The following is a 17,580-nucleotide window of genomic DNA, read 5'->3' as shown; positions in this document are numbered from 1 at the left end:
TCCCTCATGCTGGTTCTCAGCTAGGATAGCCCCCGAGCCCACGTTTCACCTGACGCTTCAAAAAGATTGGCCATCAAAGGGTTTTGGCAAGAGCCCCCACACCTCTGGAGTAGACGACAGGGGCATCCCTTCAAACTCTGGGACCTGAGCATAGAACAAACTCGAAGAAGCTCCCTTGTCCAAGTACACCGAGGTCCAGCTTTACGAGGCAGTTTTCTTTTTCTCCCCAGCCTCCCGCACGCCTCTCTTCAAAGGCCACGCTTGTTTGGTTACTTAATCCCAAACCTTTTGCACCTTCAAAGGGCCCCTTTGTGTCCGGGATGAAGCGGAGCATTTCTGCCTTGTGGACACGATTTTCCAAATGAACTTCCAAACACAGAAGAGCCCAGATTATCAACAATCCGCCAGCATCGTGGTTTGGGCCGACAGAATAAATGAACAGGAGGCAAGACAGAAAACACAAAGAACCATGAATTTTCAGCAGGTTCCTCCAGCCAAACACTTTGCAATTTCATTGGAAAGCATTCTCAGGGGGAAAGAGACCAAAGAACATGGTGGAAAAAAGCAAATTACTGGCTCATCTTCCCTTGATGAGTTGGTCAGGGGAGAAGACGGACTGGCTCTTGAATAGGGCTGAGAGCTGGCCAGCATGATGGGGAAGAGGGCTTTGTCACCTCCGAACGAGGGTGGGCTGGGTCACAGCCCCTGGGCCGGGTCCCAAAGTTTCCCTGCACATTTCATTCATCACTGAAGCTGCAGAAAGACTGAGAACAGAGGGCATCTGGCTGGAGCCACCCTGGAGGGTGAGAACACAGTCGGAATGAAAAAAATCACACAAGATTTGAAAAAAAGAAAACAAAAAACCTGGCCATGAAAGAATATGTTATTCAGAGCTGACCCAGTTGCCAATGGTTCAAGTTCCTCCAATAAGAGGCAGGATTACCGAAGAGTCAAAGCTTGGCTGTGGGGCCAAGCTGCCTGGGAAGGAACCCCCCAGCTCTGCCCCTTAGAAGCTAGGTGACCTTGGACCTATCACTGAATCTTTCTATGTCCCTCAGTTTCCTCATCTGCAAATCAGGCCTGATGATAATAATCGTACTTACTCCAGAGAGTTGTCTGTGATAAGTGAATGAGCAAATACACCTGAAGCCCCTGGAAAAGCGTCTGGCCTAGAATAAGTCCCCAACACCTGTCAGCTGTAATCACAACGTGGCTTCAACAGACAACAGCTCCTCGCCACTACGATACTCTCCCAGGTGCAATAGAATAAAAGTTAAAAAGGCAAAGCAGCCTGAAAGCAAGTCAGGCCAAAGAATCCCCTGAAGGAGGAGACTGCGGTGCCCGGAACAAAGTCGTGGATGACCTTACCTGTGCGCAGCTCCGTCAGAGCGCAGACGCCACTCGCTTTGTGGGCCACAGCGCAGGGAGAACTCTGAGGTCCGTCTGACGTCCCCAAGCTCTCTTGGGTGTGGTAGAAAGACCCTGTTAGACTGCAGATCAGAAGTGTGGTGGAGAGGGGGGCTCTGTCCTCACAGGGGAGACGGCACCCCCTCCTCACACCGCATAGCAGCTCTGCCATCTGGTTGTGCCTGTCGCTGCCGTGGTCAGTGCCGTGGTCAGTGACAGAGGCCTGGCCCCCTGGGGCAGCAGAGGGGCGTGTCCCAGGCACAGTTCACAACGGGGAGCCAGCTGCTCTGTGGTCGGTCTGTGCGCGGGTGGCAGGTCTCACACCCACTTGCCCCTGATGGCAGAACCCCGCCCGTCTCCATCCTTCACTAGAGATAAGGGCCCCGGGCTTGTCTCTGCAGAGGTGTCTTCAGGGGTGAGAAATGGCCGTTGTCACGCCTCCACTCATCTCAGACAGACACACGCACCCCAGCTAGACCCACGGTTCTGTGCCAACCTTCCTCATGCACCCCAGAACCCCAACTTTTCATCTAGACTCCTGGAGCTTGGGAACGAAGCTGGAATTAAAACAAAGACAAAGGGCTGCTATCAGTAATTATTTCTGAAGTAACAAGCAGCTAATTGGGACTCAGCATTATTAAAAACCTAAACTGCAGGCAGTAATTAAACCACAGCTAACGAGGCTGTCCACACGGGGCTCCGCGGCCACCGCCGCCCGCCACCCTCGTCCTAGCAGGGGGTCTGCTGTTGGAGGACGTAAACGGCTTCTGCACAGCCCTCCGAGAGACGTTAGTCCCCAGAGATTCCCGCTGGGGGAAGCCGGTGTGGCCGGGCAGGGGGCGAGACAAGGCACCAGGGAGAAGCCCAGGAGCCTGTGGAGGTTTCTAGATCGACGGCCGTCCCCCTCAGGATGGGGACATCAAGCCCGTGGGAAATGGCTGCAGGGTACTGTCAAGTCGGTGGGGGAAAAGCTGAATCGACTCTTTTATAAGTAGATTTATTGAGCACCTCTAAGGCATCAGGAACTCTGGGAGACGCATTTATAAACATTATTTCGTTTACTCCTCCTAACAGCCTTAGGAAGGAGGTGCCATGAGGAACCCCGTTATAGATGAGGCCGCTTGGCTCAGAGAGGTGAAGTCACTTGTGGGCACTCACCTGGCCGCTGCACAGAGTGAAGCCGGGGTCGGAACCCAGAAGGAAGGGGGCGCCTGGGTCACGTTCTTGCAGTCAACATGACAAAGTGAGACAGGTGTGGGATCCGTGGGGACAGCTGGCTACGGCCACTTTCTAGCTGCCAGGTGAGCTTGTCAAGTTACCCAAACCTTCGATGCCTCAGTTTCTGCATCTAGAGTGGGGACAATCAGGCCTGTGTAGCAGGTCTGCTATAAAGACTACACAGCACGTTTGCATGTCAAGCCTTCAGCACAGGGCCGGGTGCACAGTAAACACTCAGTAAAGGCCAGTTATTATTAGAGATGCTGTTTAGATGCCCTCGGAAGCAGTACTGAGCGTTGGATGGAACTCATCGTCTGAGCATGGCAGAGTTTGTGCAACAGCGGGAGTCTCAGCAGAGTGTCTGTCTGCCTGTGTCCCCTTGGGAAGGGGGCAAACAAACCCAGCAGGCTGGCTCCATTCTGAAGCTACTGCCCTGGTGTCCGGGGCAGCGGGAGGCTGGCCAAGCTCCCAGACAGCCTGTCTCGGGCCTGCAGCACAGCGCCGTTGCCTCACCAGCTTGTAATGAGCTGCGTCTCCATCCTGATTAGGGGAACAATCCTCACTCAGAAAGACTCGGGGGAAGGAAGTGACAGCGTCGTGAGGACAGGGCATAACCTTGCCTCCCAAGGAGGGGCTGGCTTCTGGGGAGCTGGTGACTTGAAGGTCACAATCCAAGATGGTGCCCATCCCTAAGGAGGAGGCTGAGCAGAGCCCACCGGAGCAGGTCTGGGTCAGAGTAGGAGACGTGTTGGGGCCAGCCCAGGGCTCTGTCTGCAACCTGGGAGGCAGCTGCTCATGGGCTCTTGTTTGCCAAGAAGGGCAAGCAAGGAAACCAATGTTCTCTGGGTACCTTCTGGGTACCAGGCCCAATGCCAGGCCTATGACATCATCACCGTCCTCAACATTGTCCTATTAAACAGAATATTAGGGCACCATCTTTTCCAAAGCTGTGGATTGCAGCCCATTGCTGGGTTACGAAAACAGTTTAGTGGGTGACGAATAGCATTTTAAAAATAACATGATAAAAAAGAAAGAAAATTTCGGAGCGCACTGCACAGAGCAAGGATAAGCATCGTCTTGCGGAAGTTTCATTTCTTTAATGTGCGTATGTGAGAGTTTGAGAGTGGGGCTGTAAGGGGGATAGAAACCGTGCCCATTTCATAGAGTTGCTGTGGGGATTGAGTGAGTTAGTAATTTCAGTGCTTACAGCAGCGTGGCAAAGGCTGCCAGCTCTCACCTCTGTTCCCTTGGAGACAGTTCAGGTTCCCTATATCCACCAACGGCATCCTGAGTCTGTCTGTCTCAAAGGTGATCTCAAGCCATGGGAATAAGCTTAGTCTAAGCGCGGGGCAGGTAAAAGTCTGGTAGAATTTATGCCTCCGGAGTGACCTTCAGCCTCTGAGGACTGGGAGAAGATGCTGGATAAACCCCACAGCCTCCTCACCCCACAGGCAAGGATTCCGAGGCACGTCCCCACCCTCTCTCAGAGGGCGCCCAGCGGGACTGAGCCCCACTCGCCCACAGAAGCCACGACCTTCCCCATCTCCCTACCCCTTTCTCTCTCCGCTTCCTGGGATCCCCCCCACCAATAAACCTCTTGTACCTATATCCTTGTCTTGATGCCTAATCTTATTGTGGATGAACTCAACTTAAGCAGATTCTGGCACGAAGGAAGTGCTCCACAAGTGTTAGTTTGTGAGTCATGTTCATCTTGAGATGGGATCTGTGCAAATGCTTTATACGCATCATCTCATTTAATCTTCACTCCAACCCTATAAGAGGAACTGTGATGGTCCCCATTTTCCAGATAAGGAAACAGGCCTAGGAGAGCTAAGCACCCTGCTCACAGTTACGTAAGTAGAAGGAGGGGACCCCATTCTGAACCTATGTGTGGTACCCAAGCCCTGTGGTCACCCTCTGCACTCCGCCGAATCCACACAAGCATCCTGCCAGTTAGCTACCACCGTTACTCCCATTTGACAGAGGCGGAGATGGACCATTCAGGAAACTAAAGCACTCAATTCCCATGCTATTCGCTGCCAGGCTGGGACCAGCATCCAGCATTCCGACTCTTGGCTCCGTGCTTCCCAGGCTGCCTCCCAGCACCCTGCGAAGGGCAGGCATGGGCGAAACCCCTTCCCTCAAAGAAAAATCCGCGCAGAGGAGCCTGGCCGGCTGTTCAGCAAACCTGCGGTATGGGAGAGAGGTCAGATGCGGGTGAAAAGAAGGCAATTTTAGCAGGCTTACTGGGACTTCCAGACGGAGAGAAGTCTGTTCTAGCGCTCGTGCCTCAGCTTCTCAGCCTGTTAAATGGGGCCGCTGACCGGATACTGAGTCCCTCCACTCACTGCTGGCTTCAACGTTCACCTGCCCATCCTTGTCTCCAGCAGCCCCGCCATTCCCACCAAAGCACCATGAGCTGTACGTGCCTGTGGTCCGAGCTCCATCTGTAGAAAGTTCACCGTGGTTATTCACTGCCCATCTGCCGTGTGCCAGGCACAGCGCTAACCTCTCAGTGCCTCCACTTCCTCATTAGTAAATGGAATAATCTCAGTATCTGCTTCATGGGTTGTTCTGAGGATTAAATGAGCTAATTGTGCAAACCACATATCTGACAAAGGACTCATATACTCTCAAAACTCCACATTCAAAAGCCAAACAATCCAATGAGAAAATGCACAAATGATATGAAGAGCCACTTTACCAAAGAGGCTATACAGATGGCAAGCAAGCACGTGAAAAGATATCCCACAATACTGGCTATTAGGGAAATACAGAAGAAGACCATGATGAGATGTCACCACACACCTATTAGAACGGCTGAAATAACACCAAATGCTGGTGAAGATGTGGAGCAACCGAATCACTCACACATCGCTGGTGGGACTGTAAATGGCACAGCCACTCTGGGAAACAGCTGACTCTTTCTTAAAAACCCAAACATACACTTACCACATCAGCCAAACAATTGCACTCTGGAGCATTTATCCCAGAGAAATGAAGACTTATGTTCCCACACAATCATATGTGAATGTTTTAGCAGCTTTATTTGTAATAGCCCAGAACTGGAAACAGCCCAGATGTCCTTCGATGGTTAAACTGTGATACATCCACGCCACGGTCTATTACTCAGCAACATCAAAGGAATGAACTATTGATATGCACAACGTGGATAGATCATGCTGAGTGAGAAAGAGCCAATCCTGAAAGGTCATATGCTGTGTCATTCTATTTAGACAACATTGTTGAAATGATGAAATGATGCAAATGGAAGATATACTAATGGTTGCCAAGAGTTAAGGATGGTAGAAGGAGAAGGGTGGGTGTTACCGTAAGGCGTGGCATAAGGAAGATCTTTGCGGAGAGACACTAGGTCTGTGTCTTGATTGTGGTCGTTACACAAATCTACACAAGTGGACACAGAACTATCCTCACGCATCCTCATTCCAATGTCAGTTTCCTGGTTTTGATACTGTTGTGTAATTACGGAAGATGGAACCATTGGAGAGAACTGGGTGAAAGGCACAAGGGATCTCTCTGTAGTGTTTTGCAACTTCCTGCAAATCTATAATTATTTAAAAATTAAAAAAATATTTTAAATGAGCTTGTTAAGAGTTTAGATCCGTGCCTAAGTGGCCACTTAATCAACATTAGCTCTCATTATTATTATCTCATTTCCATTATTACTTCATACAAATCATCTTATTCAATGCTCACGATAAGCTTGCGAGAAAAGTTTTTTTTACCCCCATTTTACAGACTGAAATACTAAGACTCTGACATAGCAGATAACTTGTCTAAGTTCACATATCCAGAAAGACCTAGGAACTGAAGCTCAAATCCACGGTCTTCTCACATACATGCAAGTACGAAGACCAGTAAGATAAAAATCTTTGCGTCATTGAGGGTAAGTAAGAGGGAAGGGCAATAAGGTAAGTAAGAGCTATAACTCAAACCCAAGCAGAATACCATAAATGCTGTATAAGTTCTATGGGAGGGCAGGAGAAGGAGGAGTAAAAAATTCCAACTGAAGAGATTTAGGAAGGCTTCCTGGAAGAGGCGACATTTGGGATTCTTTGAAGAACAAGTAGGAGGTCCATAGGTATGCATGGGGTAGTGGTGCAGGAAAGGGCATTCCAGGCAGAGGGAACCTGATTGTCAAGGGGTAGCAGAGCTTGGAGAGCAATGACAAACCCAGGGAGGCCAAAGCAGCTGCCAGAGTGCTATAGTGACCAGAGGCAGATGCAGACACAAGGAAAAGCAGAGGCAGCCCCTGAGGAGAGGCTGGGGACCGGGCTTGTTCCCCCAGCCTTTGCTCACTGTGGCCTCCAAATTGGAGTCTGCCGTGGGAGCCGGAAGACCAGTGTCTAAACTGTTTGTGCAGTTAAAACCGCACAAGAAGGGCCAGCCTTCTGTTTATGCTGCAAAAGCCAGGCAGAGCCCGCGGGTTCTGGGGTCCCAGGAAGCAAGGAGCCCTTCCATCTCAGGACTCAAGACAGAGTTGTCCAGGGTCCTCCCGATGCCCAGCCCCAGCAGATCCTGAAGGCAAACCCCTGCCCTTTGTGGGCTTTGGAAGTTTATCTTCCAACCGTCAGTCACGAGCTGTATCACCTCGGTTCTCGTTATCTTCCCTCCCCGACGATAGCCTCTGTGTGGCCAGGAGCTAGGAGTCTCTGGCTCGTCGTTGACCCCAGCTTGGAGTGGGCACATAGAGCTGTCCATATTCAATTCCACTTGACTGATCCAATACCAATTCATCGGGCACCTGCTAAACGCAGTCCCTGTGCTAGGGACCAGAGGCCCTTCATGGGAAGAGACAGCCACAGTGCGCCCACCGGGCGATGGCGGTGCCGACTGTGCAGAGGCAAAGGGATGAGAAACTACCCTGGACTGTGACTGGTGGAGATGGTCACTTCTGTGCAACTTGTCTTAAGAAATGTAGAGGTGAAGCCTCCTTCTCCATGAGAATGGGCGCCATTGATCGCGGTGTCCAGAAATTGCTAATGGCGCTAAACAGAGACACAGGTGATGCTCCCACCACAGTAAATGCATGGCAGTGGTGACGGTGAGCTCTGTAACACTTTTTGCCAAGGTCATGAGCGAAAATTGGATGTAAGACAAGCACAATATAGAAATGTATTAAGGAATAATACGTTTTAGGTCATAAGCCAAAAAAGCAATGTATTTTCTGCAATTCAACTTCTACAGCCCTAAAGTGAATTATCTGAAAAGACTCTAGGGGGGAGACATCTTGTAGTACGTCATCAGTATGTCCTTATTCAAGTGGACATAAAAGAGGCTCAACTGAGAAAATTGTGACAAGGCTGACTGACAGGACAACTGTGGATTAAGCACGGGGTCTTCCAAAAGGCCTCTCTTGATGAGCAGTCTTGACTCAAGCTTTGGAGGAACGAAGGTGACTCTGATGGGCAGTGGAATGAATCACAACATGTACAATTCCTTAACTAAACGTTTACTGACTTAAAAAAACGTGGAGGTGGCATTTGATTATCTGTGGGTCTTTGCAGTCAGGATTGTGGCTCAAATAACCCCCTCACCTCTCCACGTCCACTTTGATTTGCCTTTACCAGGCTGTCCCCCGGGCCGGGCTCAGTAGATGCTTTGGAAAATGGATTTTGAGCTGTCCAGGGCACCTTTTCCAGATGTACACTCAGGCTTCGGAAGGAAGAATTGGACTGAAGGGAGCAGCTGAGAGGGAATTCAGAGATGCCCTGGGACAATTGCTTTCCACCTGGGCTGGCTGGAGCCAGAGGGTTCCACAGACGTGCCCAGGTGGGTGGAGACTGCCCTGGGGAAGGCGGATGCTGAGGCCCAGGGCTCAGGGTCTCTTCCCGCTTCAACCAGAAGAGCTCACTGTGACCTTTCTTACACATCGAAGCTCCAAATACAGTGGAAGAAAGGTTCCATAATTTAAGGTTTAAAATCCACTAAGCTACTCCAACACCACCATCATCATCGTCATCATCATCATCTTTACAATAGCTGATTTTGAGTGTTTCACACGTGTGAGACACTGTTAAAAGCGTGTTACAGGCATTATCTCATTTAATCCTCATGGCAACTTTAAAAGGTGGGTATTATTATTATTCCACTACATAGGAGAAAACAGGCCCAGAGGATAGGTCATTGGACCAAAGCACACAAAGCGTAAGTGATGGAGCCCGGCTGAGGACTCACGCAGCCAGCACGTGAGCCCGCACAGCTGTCTACTACAGATTCTGAGGAAGGTAAGGCCCAGAGAGAGGCAAAGACTTGCCCCTTCCCTCCCTCCCTCTCCATCCTTCAGTGTACCTTCCAGGACAACTCACAAGTGGCTTTATGTAGACCGTCCCTTGGTTACCAAGCATCTGTGCTCCCCAGCCCAGAGCGGCTGAAGGAGATGGAACTGTGACGGCCGATCTGCTGGGGGGGCCCTGTCCTGAGTGGGGCTGGGGCTCTCTCTTGGCCTGTAGCCTCATTTCCCACCCTCTGCTCCAGAGGAAGGGGAGGACTTCCGGCATGGCATTCCAGACCCTTCACGGTCTGCACTTGTCTGTCTGTGCAGCCTCACTTCCATTTTTTCCCCTCCATTGTCTCTTGCTATTGCAGATATGTATCCACCCTGTTCCTTTGCCATGCTGCTCCCTCTGCTGAGAATGCCCTTCTTGCCTTGCTAGTGTGGCATACTCTTCCTCAGATGTCCCCTCTCTAGGGCTCTGACCTCCCTCCCGAGGCAGAACCAACCACACTCTCGCCAGCACGCTCCCTGTCCCAGCACACACCGCCGGTGCTCTGACCAGTGATCCGCTCCACTTGCTTGACTCAAGGACAAGCAGATGGTCCCATTTTTACTTCACTGAAACCAGGATGGTTCTTACAATCCATGCTTCTGATTAATGTAAGAGTATTTCTTGCTCCTGAATTGCTGTTATCAAATCAATAAACTGTTTTGTAATCGATGTTGTCTTAGGATCCAGGAAACACAAGACTTCTCTGTCTCCCTCCAGGCTGAGCTCACCTGGGCTGGGGGCCATGACCTGTATGTCTCTAGAACCCCCGTGGGCCAGCACAGGGTGGCACAGAGGAGAGGCCAGATGGTGGCAAGTCACGGTGCTCATGGTTGCCCTTGGCGCCCCAGTCGCCACGAGAGGCCTGTGGGGCTCTGGGCTCCAGGGCATCCGACAGGCCAGGGTATCAAGCCTCAAGCCATTTCCCCACTGCCCAGTGAGTTCATGCAACCGCTTCACGGCACATGCCCTGCAGAGAAACATGGGCAAGAACGCAGACTTCATTTCCCTGGTGCTGGCTTTCTAGTGCTGCCATAACAAAGAACAACTGACTGGGTGGCATAAACAACAGAAATTTATTTTCTCACAGCTCTGGAGGCTGGAAGTCCGAGATGGAGGTGTCAGTAGGGTTAGTTTCTTCCGTGGCCTCTTTGCTTGGCTTGTCGATGGTCGTCTTCTCTCTGTGTCTTCACATGGTCTTCCCTCTGCGCATGTCTGTGTCCGCATCTCTTATAAGGACACCTGGCATATAGGATTAGGGCCCACTCCAATGACCTCATTTTAACTTAATCACCTCTTTAAAGACCCTTTCTCCAAATACAGTCACATTCTGAGGTATTGGGAGTTAGGACTTGAACATACAAATTTGGGGGGGGACAAAATTTCGCCCAAGCTCTAAGCTTGGCCAAGCTCAGCAGGAAGCAATTCCAAACCACGCCACACTCCATGCCCTGCCTCCTCCTTTCTCTCACAGAAGTAGCCACAATAGCTGACCAGTCCCTAGGCCTTAGCTCTCTTGAATTTCCAAGAGAATTTTCCAGCATACCCTCTTCTGATTGGTCTACCCTTCGCTGTCCCCATCTATTTAGCTCCTGGCTCCAATTGCCTCCTTTCTAGACCTTCCAACCAAAATCTCCAGTGGCAGTTGCCCACCACTTCTCCTCTCAGAGCCTCACCCTCTTGTATAACATACGGGGATCTCAGACTTGACACGATCCCTCAAGAACATGGGACTTGGCTTACCGTTGTCCTTCCCTCGCCTAAGGCACACGTCCCTAATCCATCACAGCACGCTTTCCTGCAGAATCCAATGCCAGGAAGCCTTTGTCAAGTGGGCGGGCTTGTGAGCTGGGTCATATTCGCAGTTGTAGGCCTACACGTCCTCGAAGGGACCTTCTGATCTGAAATCCTGTGGATCTTTGGGTACAACATCCATACACTAGGTTGTTTTGGGTAGTCCCAAATTTATATAATTTTTACTTTCTTTAATAGAAGTAATTTATAAATTGCATAAGTAACTAAAAGTGTCTGGACTCTTTCGTGGGGAACATTTGACAAACCCTTGGAATCTGGGCCCAACAGGCGCACCCTCAATATGGCCTGGAGCAGATGACCAGGAATCTGGCTTATCTATTAGGTGGCCCAAGAGAGGAACAAAGCAATAGCACTGGTAGGATACTCATTCATTCATTCCTTTCACAAACCTTTTCTGAGCGTCTCGTTGCTGCTTGGCACTGCTCTAAGGGAAGGGGATTCACACGCAAAGATAATGATAGCCCTCGTGGTGGCCCAGGTGCTAGACCCAATGGCATCCTTTCTGTATTTAATCCATTATGGCCTCAGTTTTGGTACATTTCCCTTTCTGTAGGAAACATTACTAATTGTCCACTAAAATTCATGTTCTCCCTTCCATAGTATGTGGCTGTCCATGTGAAGGGGTTTTCCAGCAATGGCTACAATTCCCAGCCCTGCCCACATCTAGGTGTGGCCATGTGACCCCACTGGCCGAGTGTGAGAAGAGGTGAGAGTCACTTCTGGGCCGAGGCTTTTAAGAAGCAGGTGGGGCTTCTCTACATTCTTTTTCACCTTCCATTGGCTAGATGCAGGTTACTTCGAGGCTCTAGAGAGGAAGGTGAAGCCATAGGATGGAAGGAGCCTGGGTTCCTAACTCACTGGGTGGAAGAGGGCCACCCATGGACCAGAAATGTCAGCCTTGGACTATTATGGGGACCAGACATAAATTTTTATTGTGTTTGAGCCTTTATCCATTTGGGGATCTTTTTGTCAGCGAAGCTTACGTTACCCTAACTAACACAACATTTAAGTGAAGTCAGTTGCATTGCTACACTGGTCCAGACCCGTCTTTGTAGCTCCATTGCTGACTTCAAACTGCTCTTGGATGTGGGTACCCAAAGGAAATGTTCATCAGCCAGGAATTAGCCATACCTCTAAGCCAGATGCTTTTAACTCAGGTTATGAGGGGTACATAAAAACTCGGTGAAATAAGCTTTCAAAATTTGGGAGAAAACTGTAAAGCTTCTCTGAGAAATTCCCAGGCACTATATTTGTTTGCCTGGGAAATCAGTCTGGGTCCAGGACAACGTTTTAAGCAGCCAGAATCCCTTTGTCTGGGTTTCAGTACCCGCTAGCTGTGGCTCAGTGAGGGAGTAAGGACCACCTGGCAAAGAGAAATTAGCAAGTAACGGGAGCCCAGCCCCCAGGCTGGGTTAACAGCATGAGTCAGAGTGCTACAGAAATAAAGAAATCCCATTCATAAATTTTCCCTCGCCCCAGCTTAAGAGCTTTCAAAGTCATAAAGTCTATATAAAGCCAGAAGACCTGCAATTGTCCAATTAGAGGTTTTATCCAGGAAAACACACATTTTCAAAGTCACTGTTTAGTCCCCATGCCAGGAGTGTAGTTGGGCTAGCTTGGTGTGCCGGGCCTCTGGCTTTTCTAGAACTTTCCACTTCAGTGGGACAGGACAGAGGACTTCTCAGAGCCTCTCACCCCCCAAGGTGCAGTTCATGAGGGCCGTAGAGACACGCAAGGCCAACCGTTACTGTGAGAACTCAGGAAAAGCTAGAATGTACTTAACCAGCTCATCTTGGAGGGGAGTCGCAACTGACATTTACTGAGTGCTTACTATTTACTATTCCTGAATGCCAGATCCTGTGCTAAATACAGAGCACACATAATTGCATTTAATCTTTATTGCTGCCCTACAGGAAAGGGTCTATTTCCTTCCATTTTCCAGATAGGAAAGTGAGGCTGGCAGAAGTCAACCAACATGCTCAAGGTTATATGGCTCAGTGAGTAGCAGGGTCAAGATTTGAACTCAATACTTCAACTTCTACATTCTGTTGCCACTCCTGGGCCCAGGGGCTCTCACTCTCTCCCTGCCCAGCCATGTCAGCTCTGTTGGGAAAGACATTCAGATGGAACCTAAGGGAGGGCATGTCATTTCCCAGTGGGGGCTAGATTGACCAGTGAGGGGAGGCAGGCCTGCAGAGAGCCCCAATATTTTCCAGGCACTGTGCTAGTGTTTTACTTAGATCATCATGCTACATCCTTATAACAGTCCTGCAAAATCAGTATTATTCTACCCAATTTAGAACTGAGGCTCAGAGAGGTGAAGAGCTTTCCTGAGGCCACGTGGCCGGGAAGCCGTGGAGAGCCTGCCTGAACAGAGTCCTCGCTCAGAAACACTCTGCTAGACGCTGAGCTCACCCACCTACGTGTTGTTTGGCTTTGATTCTTGGGAGGGAGTCCTTTTGTGTCAAATTCCAACTCTAGTTGTGCACAGTTAATTGATAGCGTCCCTGACAGTCCTGACACACTGAGGATGTTGTGGCTTCCACACCCACACTTACTTTTAGGCCACTTACCAGCTGAGTGATCTAGAGAGTGTCCCTAAGCCTCTCAGAGGGGACAACGTTTCTGCTCTCATGGGACTTTGCATCTGGACCAGGGGTTGGCAAACTCTTCCTGTAAAGAGCCAGAGCATGAATATTTTAGGCTTTGGGGTCCATCCAATCTCTGAAACTACTCAACTCTGCCATTGCAGTGTGAAAGCAGCCACAGATGATACGCACATGAACGGAGAGGGCCAGGTTTGATCCCTGGGCCTAAGTATGCAGCCCTGTGATCCAGAGGGTTGAGATCTTCCACCAGGAAGTGTTCAATTCCCATTGTGTAAGGGCTATAAAGGAGAGGTGTCACGGGGCTCTGAGAGTTTATTCCCCCAGGAACTGGTCTCAGCAAAGATGGCAGATTGGACAAGGTACTCCCATGAGTCAGGGCAGAGCTAGGACCGGAGGTCAGGCCTCCTGCCCTCCCCCAGCACACGCTGTCTCCCTGGCCATCTGGGAATCTTCTCCGGAAGTTGAGGCAGGTCCTGTGCAACCCTACTGGAGGCGCAGTGACAACGGGAGGCACTCAGAGAGCCCAGGGTCTCTGCAAAGGCCTGGCTTAACCTCTGACTGGGCCAGAGGCTTCCTGGAGCAGAGTGCTGGCTCCTGCCTCTCCAGTGGGGCCCGGCTCTCACGACACCTTTTGGAAAGCCCCTCCAGCAGCTGCAGCAGCACGTGCCGCGTTAATTGACTCAAACCCCAGCTTGTAAAAGCCAAGCTCGCAGGCAGAGGCAGAGGCGCGCGGCGCAGGAGACGGCAGGAGCTGCTCTTTTCTTCTCTTGCAGCCACAAAAGGAAATGTTGGCGAGGCCTTGGGAGAAGGGGTGGTTGGTGGGGAGGGGACGCTGCTGGATTTAATAGCAGGAATACGAGTCGTTTGTCTTATTGTAAAATAGATGTGTGTTTGGACGCGGAAAACGCTCTGGATCCTTTTTTTCCTCCCCTCGCAGGCATGAAAAGCCTGAGCAGAACAAAATGCTGCTGATTTCGAGGCTATTTTGGGCGGCTGTTGCTGATTGTCTGCTCTCAAGGCCCTCGGCACACGCTACCTTCTCAAAGAACGGTTTTAACAGATTGAAGTGGGGAATGAATGAAGATCTTGCCGCTGCTGCCACGACCGCTGCCATCAGAGCAGAAAGCGGTCCCCAAAGGCAGAGCCGGGCCCGAGCCGCTAGCTTCTTCCCTCTCCCCGGATGCCCACCCCCCCCACGAGTCCTGCCCCGCGGTGCTTGCTGGCGCCTGTGCTAGGCTGCCCACCCCGTGCCAGGAAGCTATTTACCAAAGGAAATAACTCTGATAAGGGGATAAAAATAGCCAGCAATGACGGAAAACATTTTGTTGAGACATCTGTTGACAAGAGGGGAAATAGAGCTGTGAAAAAGATAGGTGGCGAAGGGCACAGAGGGAGCAGGGGGCCGACTGTGACAGTCCAGGGCTTCCAGCAGTAGCTGGGACAGAGCCCAGAGGCCAAGATGGCCACAAGGATGGCTGGCTCCAAATGGCCAATCTCCCCTGTGGGTCTGCAGCCCCAGTCCTGTGCTATCTCATGTGGCCTCAAGGCAGTGCGGGAGCGCGAGCCGGCAAGCTCCTCCACGTAGGAGGGATCCGAGGTCGGGCGTCTGAAAGCAGCCCCATGAGGGAAACAAGGGGAGGGCGGGCAGAGGCTAACCAAGAGCTGGCTTTTGGAGGTCAAGTTCCAGCTCTGACACTTGGAACACAGTGACCTTGAACAAGCGACTTAACCTCTGCGAGCATCCATTTCTTTATGTGATAACTGAAGATAGTGTGAGCCCCACGTCACAGGGCTGTGGGTGACAACCCCTGCCTGCTAGTCCCGAAGGCGGCATCATGCAGGTCACTAGGGCTTTTACAAACAGTGGCTGAGGGCACTCTCTGTGTCGGGCACTGTCCTGGGAACCCAGATACCCGGATGAGGAAGATGAAGCCCTGCTCTAAGACGCTTTACCTCCCTGGGGAACGCAGCAGAGATGGGAGAGCCCCTCTTAAAAATACAGAGCCAGCACTGCTCGCCCTGAAACAGCTGAATTGAGTGGCCCCAGACACTTTTCCTGGGCCACAGAGACATTCCTCCAACTCTGTGTGCCTACCCTGTGCTGCACACCGAAGAGGGAATGGTAGAAAGCTTCAGTCTGCCCTTTTGAAACACACAGCCTGGTGGAGAAGACAGGCCAGTAAACAGATACACGTCATCCAGCACAAAAAGGACCACAGCAGAGTTAGGTTTAAGAGGGAACCATGAACGCTGCCGTGGGAGCAGCAGGGAAGGCCTCAAGGAGGAGGTGACATGAGCTGAGTCTTGAAGGATGTGCAGGAGCTAGCCAAGCAGTGAAGAGAGGAAGGCATTGCCACAAGAAGGAATAAACAGCAGGGTGTTTGTGAGGAAAATGTCCATAGTTGGGAATGGCTGGTGTGCTACACACACGGACTGGTGATATTCAACACATTTAGTAATTGGTCTGGTAAGGGACCAGACACTCAACAGATGTTGGCCACAGCTCTGGATAACAGGGTCCTAGAGCCCCTCCCTGTGGCAGGACCTTCCCTGTTGGTTGCTGGACTGTTGGGAGGTCTAGGGAGTCATGACAAGGCTGGATGGTTGGAGGTTCTTAGGTGGGGGCCACAGAGAGAGCTCAGTGCGGTGGGTATTCACCAACTGGGTTAGAGGTATGGTTATACCAGTGTGTACCAGCTAATGTCTGCCCCAAATAGAGGTAGGAGTGGAGGGAGAGGAACCCTGGGCATGGGAGATAATGGGGCATCCCAGTGGGCAGAGATCGCGGACCACTATCGTGACATTTGCCAAAACACCTCCATTTGTAATCCATTTATACATGGATCTCCCATTCAAGATTTCATCTGGAGGAAGTATTCTGATGTTAAAAGGGTGATTCCTGCAACCTAGGCTCTGTTCTTTGCTGAGCGTGTTGGACACCTGAATTCTGCCCTCCTTGGCCTTCGCATTTGCCCCCAAACTGTGGAAGGTGTGTGTTCAAAGGTTCTGAAAGCCATCCTTTCTTCCCATGGTGACCATCCCAGCTGAGGCCTCACCATCTCTTCTCCGGACGAGCACAGTTATCTCCTCACAATGAGCCTTCCTCCTTCCCGTCCTGCCTCCTTCAGTCCATTCGCCAAGTGACAGGCAGAGTGATCTTTCAAAAATTCACATCTGATCATGCCACTGCCCGCCAAGAGTTCCCCCTGGTTTTCAGGAGAAAATGCAACTTTCTTAGTGTGACATCCAAGGTCCTTTGTGACCAGCTGTCTCTGTAAAGTCTACCCCACGTGAACTGTGCCTGCCCCATAGAGGCAGGACAGACCCATCAAGGCAAGACTTGTGTCCGAGTCAATCTGAAGAGGGGCTGGGTGTTCTTATGGGCTGAATTATGTCCCCTCAAAATTCATACACTGAACTCCTAACTCTCGGCATGTGACTGTATTTGGAGATAGAGTCTTTACAGAGATAATTAAGTTAAAATGAGGACTTTCGGTTGGGCCCTACGCCAATCTGATGGATGTCCCTATAAGAAGAGGAAATTAGGACACACGGACAGACCCCAGGGGCACCAGGTGAAGAGGCAGCAAGATGGCGGCCATCTGCAAGCCAAGGACCAAGGCCTCAGAGGAAACCAACACTGCCGGCACCTTCATCCTGCACTCCAGCCTCCAGAACTGTGAGAGAATCCATTTCTGTTGTTTCAGCCTCCCAGTCTCTGGGGTTTGTTATGGCAGCCCCAGCAGACTCATACAGGTGACAGGAGAAGCCGACAGTAAGAGCAGTCAGCTGGTCCCTTTGTCAGGCTGCTTTGGCCTGATGCCACTAAGAATTTGCATTTTACAGCCTCTGTGCTCGACTGCATGCTAAGCCAGTAGACTTACGGTCATATTTGGCTCTCCACATGGCTGTTCTATGGGACATGAATTCAACAAGGAAACCACGTGAGCTTTGCAGACCCTGCAGCAGTTATATTTCCCCTGTGTGACAGACACAGGGATGCAAGGCTCACCTGCTCCTTCAGAAAAGGACCTGGCGCCCAGCTGCAAGGAGCGTGGTAGGCCTTCAGGAAGGCTTTTCTCAGGGCGCCCCAGCCAATGCCTGAGCAAGGCAGTGGAACAAGGACCCAGACATCTTTGTCCCACACAGGACCCTCTGATGGCAGTCCCTGCTCGGGCCCTTGCTCTTTCCTGGGCTGGCAGAGGCTTTATCCATTCTGCATCACAATCTGATGGCTCCCTCTG

General features: G+C 50.9%; 1 protein-coding gene and 1 non-coding gene across 4 annotated transcripts in view; one reads left to right on the top strand and one right to left on the bottom strand.

The window, feature by feature from the left end:
- The window catches only part of NAV2 (neuron navigator 2), a 706,422-nt gene that overhangs the window by 471,502 nt on the left and 217,340 nt on the right, over window positions 1-17,580 (bottom strand). The gene's annotated exons all lie outside the window — the stretch shown is intronic.
- Window positions 7,574-7,708, top strand: LOC111774518 (small nucleolar RNA SNORA1). Its single transcript, XR_002809515.1, has one exon. It is a non-coding gene; the product is annotated as a small nucleolar RNA SNORA1 (small nucleolar RNA).

Source organism: Equus caballus, chromosome 7 (genome assembly GCF_041296265.1).
Source record: "Equus caballus isolate H_3958 breed thoroughbred chromosome 7, TB-T2T, whole genome shotgun sequence".
Lineage (NCBI taxonomy): Eukaryota > Metazoa > Chordata > Mammalia > Perissodactyla > Equidae > Equus > Equus caballus.
Note: the sequence above shows the minus strand (reverse complement) of the source record. Positions and strands in the feature narration are given on the sequence as shown.